This window comes from Paramisgurnus dabryanus, chromosome 13 (assembly GCF_030506205.2).
Source record: "Paramisgurnus dabryanus chromosome 13, PD_genome_1.1, whole genome shotgun sequence".
NCBI lineage: Eukaryota > Metazoa > Chordata > Actinopteri > Cypriniformes > Cobitidae > Paramisgurnus > Paramisgurnus dabryanus.
The window spans coordinates 32,236,580-32,250,192 of NC_133349.1; the positions used below are offsets into that span (position 1 = coordinate 32,236,580).

Consider the following 13,613-nt stretch of genomic DNA (forward strand, 5'->3'; position numbering starts at 1 on the left):
CTTACGGTGATCTGTTGGAGGTTTCAAGGCTCAATAAAACTTCATTAAAACCATCAGTAAAGTTTTGGCCGTTATTAGGATGGGGTCCGCTACAGCCGGGTAACTCCAACATAGGGACGGCAAGAGGTGTGAAAACGGCCAGTAGTGTTTAGCTCGTGCCATACCTCTCGCAGTTCAATCGGCAGTCAAGACAGAATGGAAACCTCCCCGTCGGGGAATCAAACCCCGGTCTTCCGCGTGACAGGCGGAGATACTGTCCACTATACTAACGAGGACTTCACGTCTGCATGCGCGCGTCACGCCGGCCAACCCCCCTGTCGATAGAGTACGCTTGGGTTTCTGTGTCTATCAAGTTACAGATACCAGCAGGAGGCATGGAAGGGAATCGACTGAATCCGTGATCAATTCAGTGCAGCTCTGAAACAAGAGTTGGTTCTGACAAGTCCTGTTGAGCAACGACCTTCTGCCTGCGTTGGTGGTATAGTGGTGAGCATAGCTGCCTTCCAAGCAGTTGACCCGGGTTCGATTCCCGGCCAACGCATTGCTTTTTGCTCGACCCCATCGTGAGAAGGAGAGCAACGCATTCGTTCAGCCGATTAGACGTGTAACGGTGGGTCGTGCAAGATGTTTGAGAGTCAAAGAAAAAGGAACTCTCCCCGTCAGGGAATCGAACCCCGGTCTTCCGCGTGACAGGCGGAGATACTGTCCAATATACTAACGAGGATCAGACGACCAGGCTGAGCCGTCGAGCCGAATCGTCAATCCAGACCTCAGCCTACAACACACATACTTCCCACTTGTGAGGACAGCCTTGCTGTTTATTCCCCCGTTTTCGGTTTATTTTGTGTGTTTGTTTATATTTTTAAAAAAATATTTTCTTCTTTTTTTAAAAAACATTCCCTTCTACTGCCCCAGCCAACTCACATCCTTACCCCAATATCAGTAAACCCTTAGATAGGTCCTTTAAAAAGGAAAACCCTACCCTGCCCTGAAGCTTAAACCGACCCTTCCCCCTTGCTTTTTTACTGTTTAACAAAAAAACTAACCCTAAACTACACCCTGCCCTAATATCAACCCAATCATAACCCCCAAAAAATGTTTTGAAGTGAAAATGATCTCTTAAGCTGAAGGTCTTAGACCCTGTTCTTCTGTTGGGGCCTTTTCTTTCTTTATTTCTAGAGGCTATGGAAATTAATAAGGAATCCCCTGACTTGGAAGAAAATTCCTCTTCTGTTATTTTTGTGGTGGCATTTATTATTTTGATTTTTGAGATTTGAAAACCTAATGGGATGGAGATTGGAGGTAACCTGTGCCGGTGCATCCTCTGTGTAATGTGCACAGAGTTTCATTCCCCAATACCTCTGAGCAAATGATCATACTGCGACATGTTAGTAGCCTGTGCCTGTGCCTTTATTTTGGACAGGAAGGTATTTCTGTCTCTTTTGCTCCTCCCAGGTGGAAGCGTCTGGTTGGATCCTGAATCAGAAATTACCCTTTTTGAACATGATGGTGTTGCACAGGGAGCACACTGGGTCGAGGTTTGCTGGGCATAACTCAAGTTTTCCTTCAATTACGCATAAATCTTTCGCCTTTTACTAAAGATTTCCGTGGAGGGGACCATTGTGAGTTTATTGTATTTTTGGGTGCTCTGCTCATGGCAGAGCTACGTAACATGTCCAAATGCAGAAAGTCTTTCGTTATGGTTTTGCTTGTCGCAAGGTGTTCGGTGGCTTTAAGCAAAAGCGCCGGTGTAGCAGGCGCATCTAAATGTTTTCTTTATTTTAAATTTAATTTATTTAAATTATATTTTGACATATTTTGAGTTATTGGAGCTATATGATGATGTTCCGGTTTGGTATAAACGTGGGACATTTCTTTTGAAAAGCGTCAGCATACATTGCAGTCACGGTTGTGAAAAGCATATCTGCACTTCGGTTCATCAGTTCTTAAAGGGCATAAGGTGTGTATGTTCATATATTTAAACTGTAGATACAAGTAAATGCTGTGTTATATTTGTCACAATTATGCACTCAAAGTGTTTATGAATATAAAGGCTGATACGCATTTTCCACTTGTTTGTTAGCTCTTACGGTGATCTGTTGGAGGTATCAAGGCTCAATAAAACTTCATTAAAACCATCAGTAAAGTTTTGGCCGTTATTAGGATGGGGTCCGCTACAGCCAGGTAACTCCAACATAGGGACGGCAAGAGGTGTGAAATGTGCCAGTAGTGTTTAGCTCGTACCATACCTCTCGCATTTCAATCGGCAGTCTAGACAGAATGGAAACCTCCCCGTCGGGGAATCGAACCCCGGTCTTCCGCGTGACAGGCGGAGATACTGTCCACTATACTAACGAGGACTTCACGTCTGCATGTGCGCGTCACGCCGGCCAACCCCCCTGTCGATAGAGTACTCTTGGGTTTCTGTGTCTATCAAGTTACAGATACCAGCAGGAGGCATGGAAGGGAATCGACTGAATCCGTGATCAATTCAGTGCAGCTCTGAAACAAGAGTTGGTTCTGACAAGTCCTGTTGAGCAACGACCTTCTGCCTGCGTTGGTGGTATAGTGGTGAGCATAGCTGCCTTCCAAGCAGTTGACCCGGGTTCGATTCCCGGCCAACGCATTGCTTTTTGCTCGACCCCATCGTGAGAAGGAGAGCAACGCATTCGTTCAGCCGATTAGACGTGTAACGGTGGGTCGTGCAAGATGTTTGAGAGTCAAAGAAAAAGGAGCTCTCCCCGTCGGGGAATCGAACCCCGGTCTTCCGCGCGGGAGCCGAAAATGGTTAAGCTTAACTTCCCTTAACTTTTCCCATTCATTCTCTATGGTAGTGCTTAACACTACGGATGCAATATACTTTTGGCCACAGGTAGATTTCATTGCGCTGTTTCTCATTTAAATCGCGAGGTGTCATCTGTCAATCATTCGGTCTGTGGAAGGGAGGTGACGCGGATTACGAGCGCTTATTGTTTAAATAAAAGTTCACATTGTTTTGTTCTGTACAATACATGAACACATACTGAAAATAACGCGACTTTATTTAACAAAATCTTTACTTAACTAGACAGTTGTTTTTCGCAAGAAATCTTCATATTTTACCTCAGGTGACATTTGTTTTACCTCACAGATCAGCGCAAACCAAGACAGGTAAGATTAATTCTTTATTATTTTGGCAAATAATTTGTTGTTGTTCTGTTGTTGTTTATGTTATCATCATCATCATCATGTAATCGTGTTGTTGATTGTTAGAATGGTTTGTAAACATCTTTGTTAGCAAAATAAAACTAACGTAAACCAAACTTTCAATAGATAACACAGTTATATTTTATTGTATTATCTTTATATAGTATATATTATATTTATATATATGTATAGCTAAATGCTTTGTTTGTGTGTACACACACACTTTATTTATATGCAAACAGTTATTTTAATTTGTAATAATATTTCACAATATTTCTTTTCTTACTGTATTTTTGATTAAATAAATGCAGCCTTGGTGAGCATACGAGACTTCTTAAAAATAAAAGTAATGTAAAGTTTGTAGCATCATAAATGTCTTATAAACCTTAGTCCCACTTTATATTAGGTGGCCTTAACTACTTAACATAAAAAATAAGTGCAATGTCCTTATTGTGTTCATACTGTATTGCAAAACACTTTTTCTGCTATTAAGGTGGAGAAGATTAGGGACAGGTTTAGTGGTATGGTAAGGTTTAAGGGTGGGTCAAGGTGTCAACAGTGTAATTATAAACGTAATTATTAATTTGACAAATTATTAATTTCAATGTAAGTACATAGTAGTTAAGGCCACCTAATATAAAGTAGGACTTAAATCTCTTATGTCTGTTACTTTTGATAAATTTTATGTATCGTTGCTGAATAGAAGTATGTAAAAAAAAGAAATAAAAAAGTTTAGTAAGAATTTTATTTATTTATTGTGAAATACTATATACTAATTGTGTTATTTTTATTAAGCATTTTAATGTGGTCATAATTTCAGGTCATCAGCATGAAGAAAACTGTCTTTTTTTCCTGGGAGAGTCAAAGTGTCCTTCAGGAAAGGCCCTTCAGGCCATTTACGGCAGGACCCATCAGAAGAAGCAAAAAGAATTAAAGACAACCCTTCACTGCAGGACAAGTCTACACCTCAAAGAGAAGATCTGGTCAAGATGAATGCCCGTTCTGTTGTGTTATTTAGAGGAGGGGATGTCTCTGACAAACAAGAGGTGTTGGGAGAGTATATTCTTCAGTTCAGCAAGTACAAGGGCAAGTCTTTCAGGTGGTTATTAGAGAATGATGTCGGCTATGCTTTGTACCTGTCCAATAAAGTTGAAGAAGAAGAACAGGCTGGGCAGTTCAACCCAGAGGGTCCTTGCAAGGATAGCCTTGTTTCCTTTCTTGAATACTCAAGAAGCTTTAAGGAAATTGAAGATCTTAAACAGTATCTGTCTCAAAGGCCAGATCCAGTGCTAGTTTTGGTAGAGGACAACAATACTGTTGGATTTGGATCAAGAGCAAAAGACACTTGGAGGAAAATTTGGGATACCAGGGCAGACGGATATGCTTTTTTTATAATGAGGCAGAAGTGTGTTCCAGGCAGCAAAATGTACAACTTGCAGCAGTATCTTTTGAAACAGCACCAAAAACAGCTTCCCAAAAACACTCCTCCGTTGCCCTCACCATCAGCTTCCACTGCAAGACCACCTGCTCCTTGTACTACTGCCTCTGATCAGCCTGGTGAGTTAATAAAAGTCATGCTTGTATTGATTCTTAAAGCCTACTGATGCAATTGTTTTATTTTATAGTAATGGAGGAGGATAAAGAACTAGAGAAGATGATGCTGAGTCTTTCTCCAACAAAATATCTCACACAGCTGAGTAAGTAAATCAAGAATCATGTCATGTGTGTTATACATATTCATGTCAAATACAGGAGTGAAACTATGTAGCCTCTTATGGAACGGCTGAAATTCCACAAGGGGGCGCATTTGTTCCTCAGACGTTGCACAATAAACATGACATCCGAATATATTCATTATAAATCATGAATGAAAAGTAAGATTCGAATGAATGTCTGTTAGTGAACTTATTGTATACACTATTTATATCGAAATTCGGTCAGAAACGTCAAGATTGTGAGATGAACAAATCGTTTTGGATTAAAAGGCTTGGATATTCCATTTCCTTGGACTTTTGGGGATTTATGAACAATTTGTTTTGGACAATTTCACCGAAGCGGATAAAGGAAAGATTTTGAAGGTAAGTAAATATCCTAAATCGACGCCGCCCGGTTCAGGTAACTAACAACTAGATTACAGTTTTATGACTGCTAAAAATCATATTATGCTTTCTGTGTGCGCTTAATGGAATCCCGAAAGTCTAAGCTTTACAACGATGTGCCGCATGACCGTATATTTTGAAGATTTAATGCTTCAAAGTTACAATGACGTAATGCAGCCTCACGTGCAAGGGAGGGGGTGTGCCGTGTACGGCACAGTGTTCCTTATCAGGTTAAATTATAATGCTTCCTTTTAGCATCATCTGCAGCAACGGGATCCACAGTCTTATCTACAACAGGTTACTTTCCACATCAGTTTTGGAGGCTTATTCTGTTACAGAGTTGTCCTCCATTTCTGAATTTTCTCATTTGTTATTTTGGCAGTGTTCTTGCCTGTTCTAAAAAAGCATGTTCTTTTGTTCTAACTACTGCTAAGGTTTGAACATACCAGCGGTAAGGGTGAGTGCACTTCATGAATTGTATGCATGCTATTTAAAGTGCATTTATTTGTTGTTAAAAGTGGATTGTTTATTTACAGACATTTGAACATTATTAGTTCATTATTATTATTATTATTTGAATTACTAGAATAAATGGAATAAATAATGTTTATATTCATTCAATGTAGTCAAGACATTCAAATACAAATCATGTACATTCAGTGTTATAATATGTTTTTAATTTCCTCCCTGTGCTGTTCCATGCAGGTCTGCCGCAGCCTCTACCAACATCAGCTCCTGTGTGTAGGCCTTCTTCACATGGCGAAGGCTCTATACCAGCCTCAGCAGCACAATCAAAACCTGCACCAATGCCGTCTGCACGGACCAAAACCCCTGTTCACAGCTACTTGAACAAAAAAAGTAAAGACAGCTAAACACACATGTGCATTCAATATGTTATGTATATATATTTATGAAACAGTTCCAATCCTTGATTCTGATTGGTTAATAGGTGAGCATTATTCACGATAAAACACGGTTAAGACCGCTTCACCCAACAGTTCTATATATCACTATGTCCTTAGCAACACCCTTAGCAGCCACATGTATCAGTTTGAGAACAGTTTGTTGTTCTTATTTGAGCTTTCATGCATATTACACATTTGTTCATTTGTAATGTTACAAAGGATCTTCTGACATTCTATTCATCAAAGAATCCTATGAAAAAAAATAATGTATCTCACCATTTGCACAAAAATATGAAGCAGCACAACTGATTTTAACATTGATAAGAAGAAATGTTTCTTGATCATCAAATCATCCTATTATTATGATTTTTGAAGGATCATGTGACACTGAAGACTGGAGGAATGGTGATAAATTCAGCTTTGATCACAGAAATGAATAACACATAAAACATATGCAAATAGAAAATAGTTATTTTAAATTGTAATAATATTTCACAATACTACTGTTTTTACTGTATTTTTGATCAAATAAGACAGCCTTGTTGAGACAAAAACATTAACATTTACTGACACCGTCAGTGTATAACTATACATAATAATTTCCTTTGCTTTGTGTTTGCTTTGTGTTCTGTGCAGTTCTGCCACAGGCTTCACCGACATCACATGCAATCTCTAGTTCTCCCAGTCCACCTGCTCCTGTGTGTGGGTCTTCTTTACAGACTGATGGCTCTGTACCACCTCCCGCACAATCAGCACCTACAGCTCCTGCATCAATGCCATCTGCACATATAGTAGCACCTGTTACCAGCTACTTGCAAGATATTAGCCGCTGGAACTGCTCTCTTCATCAAAGAATTTGGATGAAAACAGAGATGGAGTCCATGGGGCTCTGGCCAGGATCACACCCAGTAAGACACCTCATGAATATGGTCTCCTTGTGGCGTTATCCACCTCAGCCCGAGCTTATAGAGACAAACATGGGCCTTCCGTCACCAACATACTTTCAGCTTCATCCCTTTTTCATTTGGAAACCAGAGCACAGTTTAATGGAAAGGCTTAGAAACAACTACATTCTGCCCTGTCTCTACAGCTGTCCAAATCCTCATGTTGTGTCCTCTGGTGTGGGAAGACCCAGAGTGATCCTTGGCACTAGTGGGCAATATTACATCCTTGCTTCACGTCTGTGCTGTAAGGCATGCAAAAAATACTGGTTCGCTGATAAACCTCAGTGGATAGACATGCTACCTCAGCGATTCAGAAACATCTTGCCAGCCTTCCTCACCCATAAGAAGGCAATCTGTAAAACGGTGATGGATGAACTGAGGCGCTCTGGAAAATCTCCTAATGACATGGCCAACCAGCTGTCTGAGGCACTTCACCTAAAATATGAAAGAGCCCACCTTGCTTACCTTCTCAGTGTACAGAACGTCAGGGATGCTGAAGCAGGGCAGTATGGTCAGAAAACCATCACTGGGGCATTGAGGAAGGATGACACACCTGCATCGTTTGGGGGTTACGAAGACACTGATGGGTGGCATGGGGTGTCTGTGTCTGCGCATTATCTGGTGGAGTGCTTGCTTCAGGAATATCAGCGACAAGAGGAAGCTCTCACTCAGCTCCTGCAAGGCACTTTTGGACAGGTGTTCAGGTCAGATCACACAAGGAAAGTTGCTAGAAAAGTAACTCTCTCATCAGGCACAATGTCATCCTATGCTGTGATGAACGAGAACTGGATGATCCTGTCCTGGGTGATGCTGCAGTCTGAGAGTGAGCAGTCCTTAGGGTCAATGTACTGTGGGCTGGCCAATCGCTACAGTGCTGCTGGTATACCCAAGGCCAAGTACCAGTGGGTGGACAGGTAAGAATAATCACATCTCATCAAGTAGTGTAAACAAAGATAATGAATACATTAAAATTAATATTTATTTTCCTTTTATGTATTTAGGGACTGCTGTTCCGCTTTTAGAGTGATGGACCCAGGACCGTATGAGCACCAGCAGTGGGAAGCTTGGAGGACCACTGAAGCTATTGTGGCAGAGATTACATCAGGGAACCTCAAGAATTTGCATGGCGCTTGCCAGAAGTACAATGAGGACATGGTGGTTAAACTGGACTTGTTTCACTGTATGCGGCGCTTTACAAGGGAGTGTGTTTCGGAGCATCATCCTCTGTATAGCTCCTTTTGCCAATTCCTCTCCTCTGCCTTCTCTGTAGTAGATCAGAGTGACCTGGAGAAACTGAAGATCGCATACAGATTCTGTGGTATTGAGCCTTGTAATCCCACCAAACAGCACATCTGAGGGAACTCCAGAACAAAAGTGCCACATCCAAGAGAGCTGGTCCAAAGAGTGGAAGAAGTACTTCACCATTTCTATCTTGCAAAGGATCCCAACAACATCTTCCTTTTTAAACCATCGATGCTAAAATTGTGGTGGATTCAGCGTGTCCACATCCTTAGAGGCTGCCTGAGTGACCCTGAGGTGGAAGAAGGAATTCTCTACAGACATGGTGGAACCTTACAACTGAATCATGTCAAAGGTGAAGGAGCTGCTGTGCCCATCTGGATCCCGGTTAGAGGCACTTCACAGCAGGAGGGGTTTCACTTCCACCAGGCTCAGTGGGTAACAGGCAATCGCGTCTCTCCTGAGCTCTTCCAGGCACAGGGTATGACTGGTGTGGCACGCTGGAATTATCAACGGCTGGTGGACCTAAAGCAGCCTGGGATTGTCTTACCTGGAGTGTTTGACCCTGTTTTGATGATTGAGTTAAACAGGGCATCTATAAGAGTGACAGGACAGCCCAAATATCCAGCCTTGCACATCTCCAGCAGTGACACAGGAGAGAGGTTTGGCCTACAATATGTGGAGCCAGGATGTCGACCTGTGCCTCTTGATTTTGACAAACACAAAAGCAGGAAGACAGACCTAGGAGATGTGGAGATGCAAGAAGAGTCTTCCTCTGGCTTTGAGCTCTCATTTCCATCTCAGGTAAGCCTTTAAACATTTTTGATAGCAGACTTTTGATATAAAAAAAACTTACTTGCATATTACACTCATTTTGCTCAATTTCAGGAATGCTTAGAGGATTCTTCTTCTGCTCAGACCCCTCTTGCTGCAGAACCAGAGGACACCCCACAGACTGTTGTGTTTCATGGGTTTTCCACTCAGAGTGCTGTGACAGTGAAGGAACAAACATCTGAGGAGTTTCTTTTAGATGCAGGTTATTATATTATTCATACAGGCATCAATGTATGTAATATTTCTGCCTCATCTAAGCACACAGAACACAAATACAAAATTTTATAATTTTGTGAATCTCTTTCAGAACTGCCAAGCACATCACCACTGCCTATAGCTGCTTCTCCCTGTGCTGCTCGTACTGGACCCATTAAGACGGGTGGTCGAGTTTTTGTGTTGGACCATAACAGATGGACAGATCCAATGAGAAATGCCATAGATGGTTTGCTGGCTAAACATCACGGGAGCAAGGACCTCCTTACAAAGGTGGATGCTGAATATGCTGCTATGGTACTGAGTGCCTGCACTGACCCCAACAGCCTTCTGCACTCAACCACAAAGCAGCATATAAGCAGGTACATAAAACACCTTGCTAAAAAAAAGAACACTAACGCTTCTCTCAACACCAGCCCCGAAAAGCTCCTGGAGACTCAGCAGTTATGGCAGCGTCTTCACTCAGGCAGTGAAACCATCAGTGTCCCAGTGACAGTACTGCCATTTGTCCCAGTCAATCCACCCGCAAAGAGTGTTCCTGAGGCTGTCTCTCTGGACCAGGCTGCACTTGAGAAGATGGTGAAAGACATTGTAGAGAAGCAGCAGGCAGTTCAGCAGCAGCAACAACAGCATACGGCACAAAAAAAGCAGACTAGATGCTGCTTAGCCTGTGGTCAGCCTAAGTCTCGATACATGGGTGATGGCACCTCAATACATTTCTTTTATCAAGGTGGTGATGTTAAATACTTTTACTGCTCCAAAAAAGTATTTGACTCATATTCAGCAGAGGGCCTGACCAACCCCAGAATGCCTTTTGAGGACTTTGCAGAGACTCCTTTTTTTCAGCGTGAACTGGAGGCCTCTAAGCAGAGAGGGGCAGAAATGAAGAGGGTGATTGAGGAGAGAAGCAAGAGGAAGTCAGTAGTGGAGCATCCTACTGGTCGTCTGTGCAGATTCTGCCACCTTCCACTGAAACAAGGACCCAACAGTCCTCATGTTCACACTGGTTTCCCTGGAGTGGCAGGCAAATACATTTACTATCCTTCTAAAGTGTTTTCTCTTTATAAGGCCAAGGGAATGAGTGCAGAAATGGCATGGAAAGACTTTCAGCAGTCTCCATTCTATGAGGCTGAGAAGCAGAGGTGGATTGAGGAAAAGAAAAAATGACACTCTGCTATTGAGGTATGGGCATGTTTTTTTGCCAAAGACATTCCTTGCACAAGGTTATATGTATACACATATTGTTGCACTTTCCATTTGTTCATTTAAATGCCAAAAGTATTGTATTGTATTTTAGTGTGATTTGCATTATTTTATCTCAGATTTGTAAAAACTATATGGTAATGACTGTTACTGTTAAACTCTGTACATAATTATTCAATTTAAAATATTTGTTATTGTTTTTTTCTGTATTCTCCACAACTTTAGATTAAATTAATCTTGTTTTTGTTTAATCTATAAGTAGTTATTTTTTATCTAATTGATTAGTATATATTTTGGTTAGTATTGTACTGTAGTAATTACTTTTTCAGTTTTATATAATAAGGCCATACATATGTATATTATTGTACCATAACAAATAGAAATGTGTTATTTATTTGTGTTTATTGGTTATATTTCATATTTATGGGTGTTATGTACATAGTTATACAAATATAATAGGAATGTCTCTAAAAAATAAAATGGCTTAAACATGATTAACATGTTCTTTTCAATTATTCACATGCAAATAGTTTCTATATTAAAGATACCTATACCCTATTGCAATATAATTGGTCATTAGAATAAGTGCATGGTTTGTATTTGTTTACAGATTTAGCAGTATAACAAATATTTACTTCCTAAACTACCTTAAAACAGATTTTACCAATGGTGACTGCTGTTTTTAAATAACACAATTAGCCTGACAAACCGAGAAGGTAAGTTGAATGCTATACTTATTTATTAGAAAATAAAATGATTTAAATCAGAATAAAGAAGTGTGTTACTTAGTTGTGTTAATGCAACAGACGATTAACACTAATCAGCTCTTTGTGTACAGCACAGCAGGATGAGGTGAAAGTGATCTTCCCAGGCAAGATTAAAGTGTGCTTCATGAAAGGACCAACTGCAACATTACCTAACTCGGAAAACAGCTTCAGAGTGTTTCAGCACAACTTGCTTCCTCTGGCCTTGCAGCACCTGTTTCTCATCCTCCAGGTTTGTTGACAGTACAGTTGATTATATTAGGTCAAATTGAAATGTGTAAATGTGGGATGACATATGATTTGCATCTTTCTTTTATGCTTTGTTTCACAGAAATGGAGGATGATGAAGAATTAGAGAGAATGATGCTTCTTATATCCCCATCCAAAATCCAAGGCCAACAACCTCACACAGGCATAGGTGCATGTGTACACACACACACACACACACACACACAACACACACACACACACACACACACACACACACACACACACACACACACACACACACACACACATTCTGGTTTCCATGTTTTGTGGGGACATTCCATAGACATAATGCACTTTATACTGTACAAACTGTATTATTCCCTAACCCCAACCATCACAGAAACCATTACAATACTTCACATTATCAAGAAACATAATTTTGTTTGATTTATAAGCTTGTTTCCTCATGGGGACAATTGGTCCCCACGACGTGATAATTACCAGGTACACACACACACACACACACACACAAAATATTTATTGTGGTTGCTATATGCATTTTTTCTGAAAGTGTACCCATATGAAGGGTATTGCTGAAAAAGACCTAAATGCTCAATCAATTTTCCCTGAACAAACAACAGTGGAAGAATTCCATCCTTTTTATACCAATCTTTGGTTTGTTCTTTTTTCATGGAAGTGGAGGAGGGTAAAGAATTGGGGAGGATGATGCTACCCACTAAAAGGCCACATGAGTGAGAACCACATACATGCTCAAACACACATACACTTCAGTCCTCTATGTAACGGTAAAGACTTTTATATGTCATTCTCTCTGTTTTTGTTATAAATGCTTGGAAGTTAAATTATCTTTACTATGCTTTCAGGTTCAGAAGTTGTTGGAGTCCCAGTGGTCAAAGGTCTTATTCCTTCTGCACACTAGGAATGATTCTGACATGAATCCATAGACGTAATGCATTTTATCCATAGACGTAATGCATTTTATACCATACAAACTGTATATTATATTCCCCTTACCTGCCCCATTCCCTAACCCCAACCATTACAAAAACCTTTCTGCTACCTTAGATTTTCAATAAACATCATCTTGTTTGATTTAAAAGCTTGTTTCCTCATGGGGACATCAAAATGTCCCCACAAGGTCACAAAAACACTGGTATTCCTATCTTTGTGAAGCAGTTATCAACAGGAGTCCACAGAAACGTGTAAGTGTATTTGATTTGAGACTTGTAAAGTTTTAGCGCAGTGTCGTTGCTAAGAAACGCTCTCTTGTTTACCTTTGTCTCACGTGCTGCAATCCGCGTTTGTTCTCGTGTGTCCTCGCGTGCTTTAGTGTATTACAGTAAATACAGTAGTAGTTTCGGCCATTAACGTGTTGTTGATTGTTTTCGGGCGTGGCCAACGCCAGGAGAGTATTTAAACAGCAGTAAACAGTTCAGTCTTCAGGTGAAGCCGTTATCAACAGGAGTCCACAGAAACGTGTAAGTGTATTTGATTTGAGACTTGTGAAGTTTTAGCGCAGTGTCGTTGCTAAGAAACGCTCTCTTGTTTACCTTTGTCTCACGTGCTGCAATCCGCGTTTGTTCTCGCGTGTCCTCGCGTGCTTTAGTGTATTACAGTAAATACAGTAGTAGTTTCGGCCATTAACGTGTTGTTGATTGTTTTCGGGCGTGGCCAACGCCAGGAGAGTATTTAAACAGCAGTAAACAGTTCAGTCTTCAGGTGAAGCAGTTATCAACAGGAGTCCACAGAAACGTGTAAGTGTATTTGATTTGAGACTTGTGAAGTTTTAGCGCAGTGTCGTTGCTAAGAAACGCTCTCTTGTTTACCTTTGTCTCACGTGCTGCAATCCGCGTTTGTTCTCGCGTGTCCTCGCGTGCTTTAGTGTATTACAGTAAATACAGTAGTAGTTTCGGCCATTAACGTGTTGTTGATTGTTTTCGGGCGTGGCCAACGCCAGGAGAGTATTTAAACAGCAGTAAACAGTTCAGTCTTCAG

General features: G+C 40.8%; 4 non-coding genes across 4 annotated transcripts; 3 read left to right on the forward strand and 1 right to left on the reverse strand.

Annotated features, from left to right (window-relative positions):
* Window positions 1–469: 469 nt before the first annotated feature.
* Window positions 470–541, forward strand: trnag-ucc (transfer RNA glycine (anticodon UCC)). Its single transcript has one exon. It is a non-coding gene; the product is annotated as a tRNA-Gly (tRNA).
* Window positions 542–1,550: 1,009 nt separating this feature from the next.
* Window positions 1,551–1,665, forward strand: LOC141280165 (U5 spliceosomal RNA). The gene has a single exon (XR_012334958.1). It is a non-coding gene; the product is annotated as a U5 spliceosomal RNA (small nuclear RNA).
* A 623-nt stretch (window positions 1,666–2,288) lies between these two features.
* On the reverse strand, window positions 2,289–2,360 carry trnad-guc (transfer RNA aspartic acid (anticodon GUC)). The gene has a single exon. It is a non-coding gene; the product is annotated as a tRNA-Asp (tRNA).
* A 194-nt stretch (window positions 2,361–2,554) lies between these two features.
* trnag-ucc (transfer RNA glycine (anticodon UCC)) lies at window positions 2,555–2,626 on the forward strand. Its single transcript has one exon. It is a non-coding gene; the product is annotated as a tRNA-Gly (tRNA).
* Window positions 2,627–13,613: the final 10,987 nt, after the last annotated feature.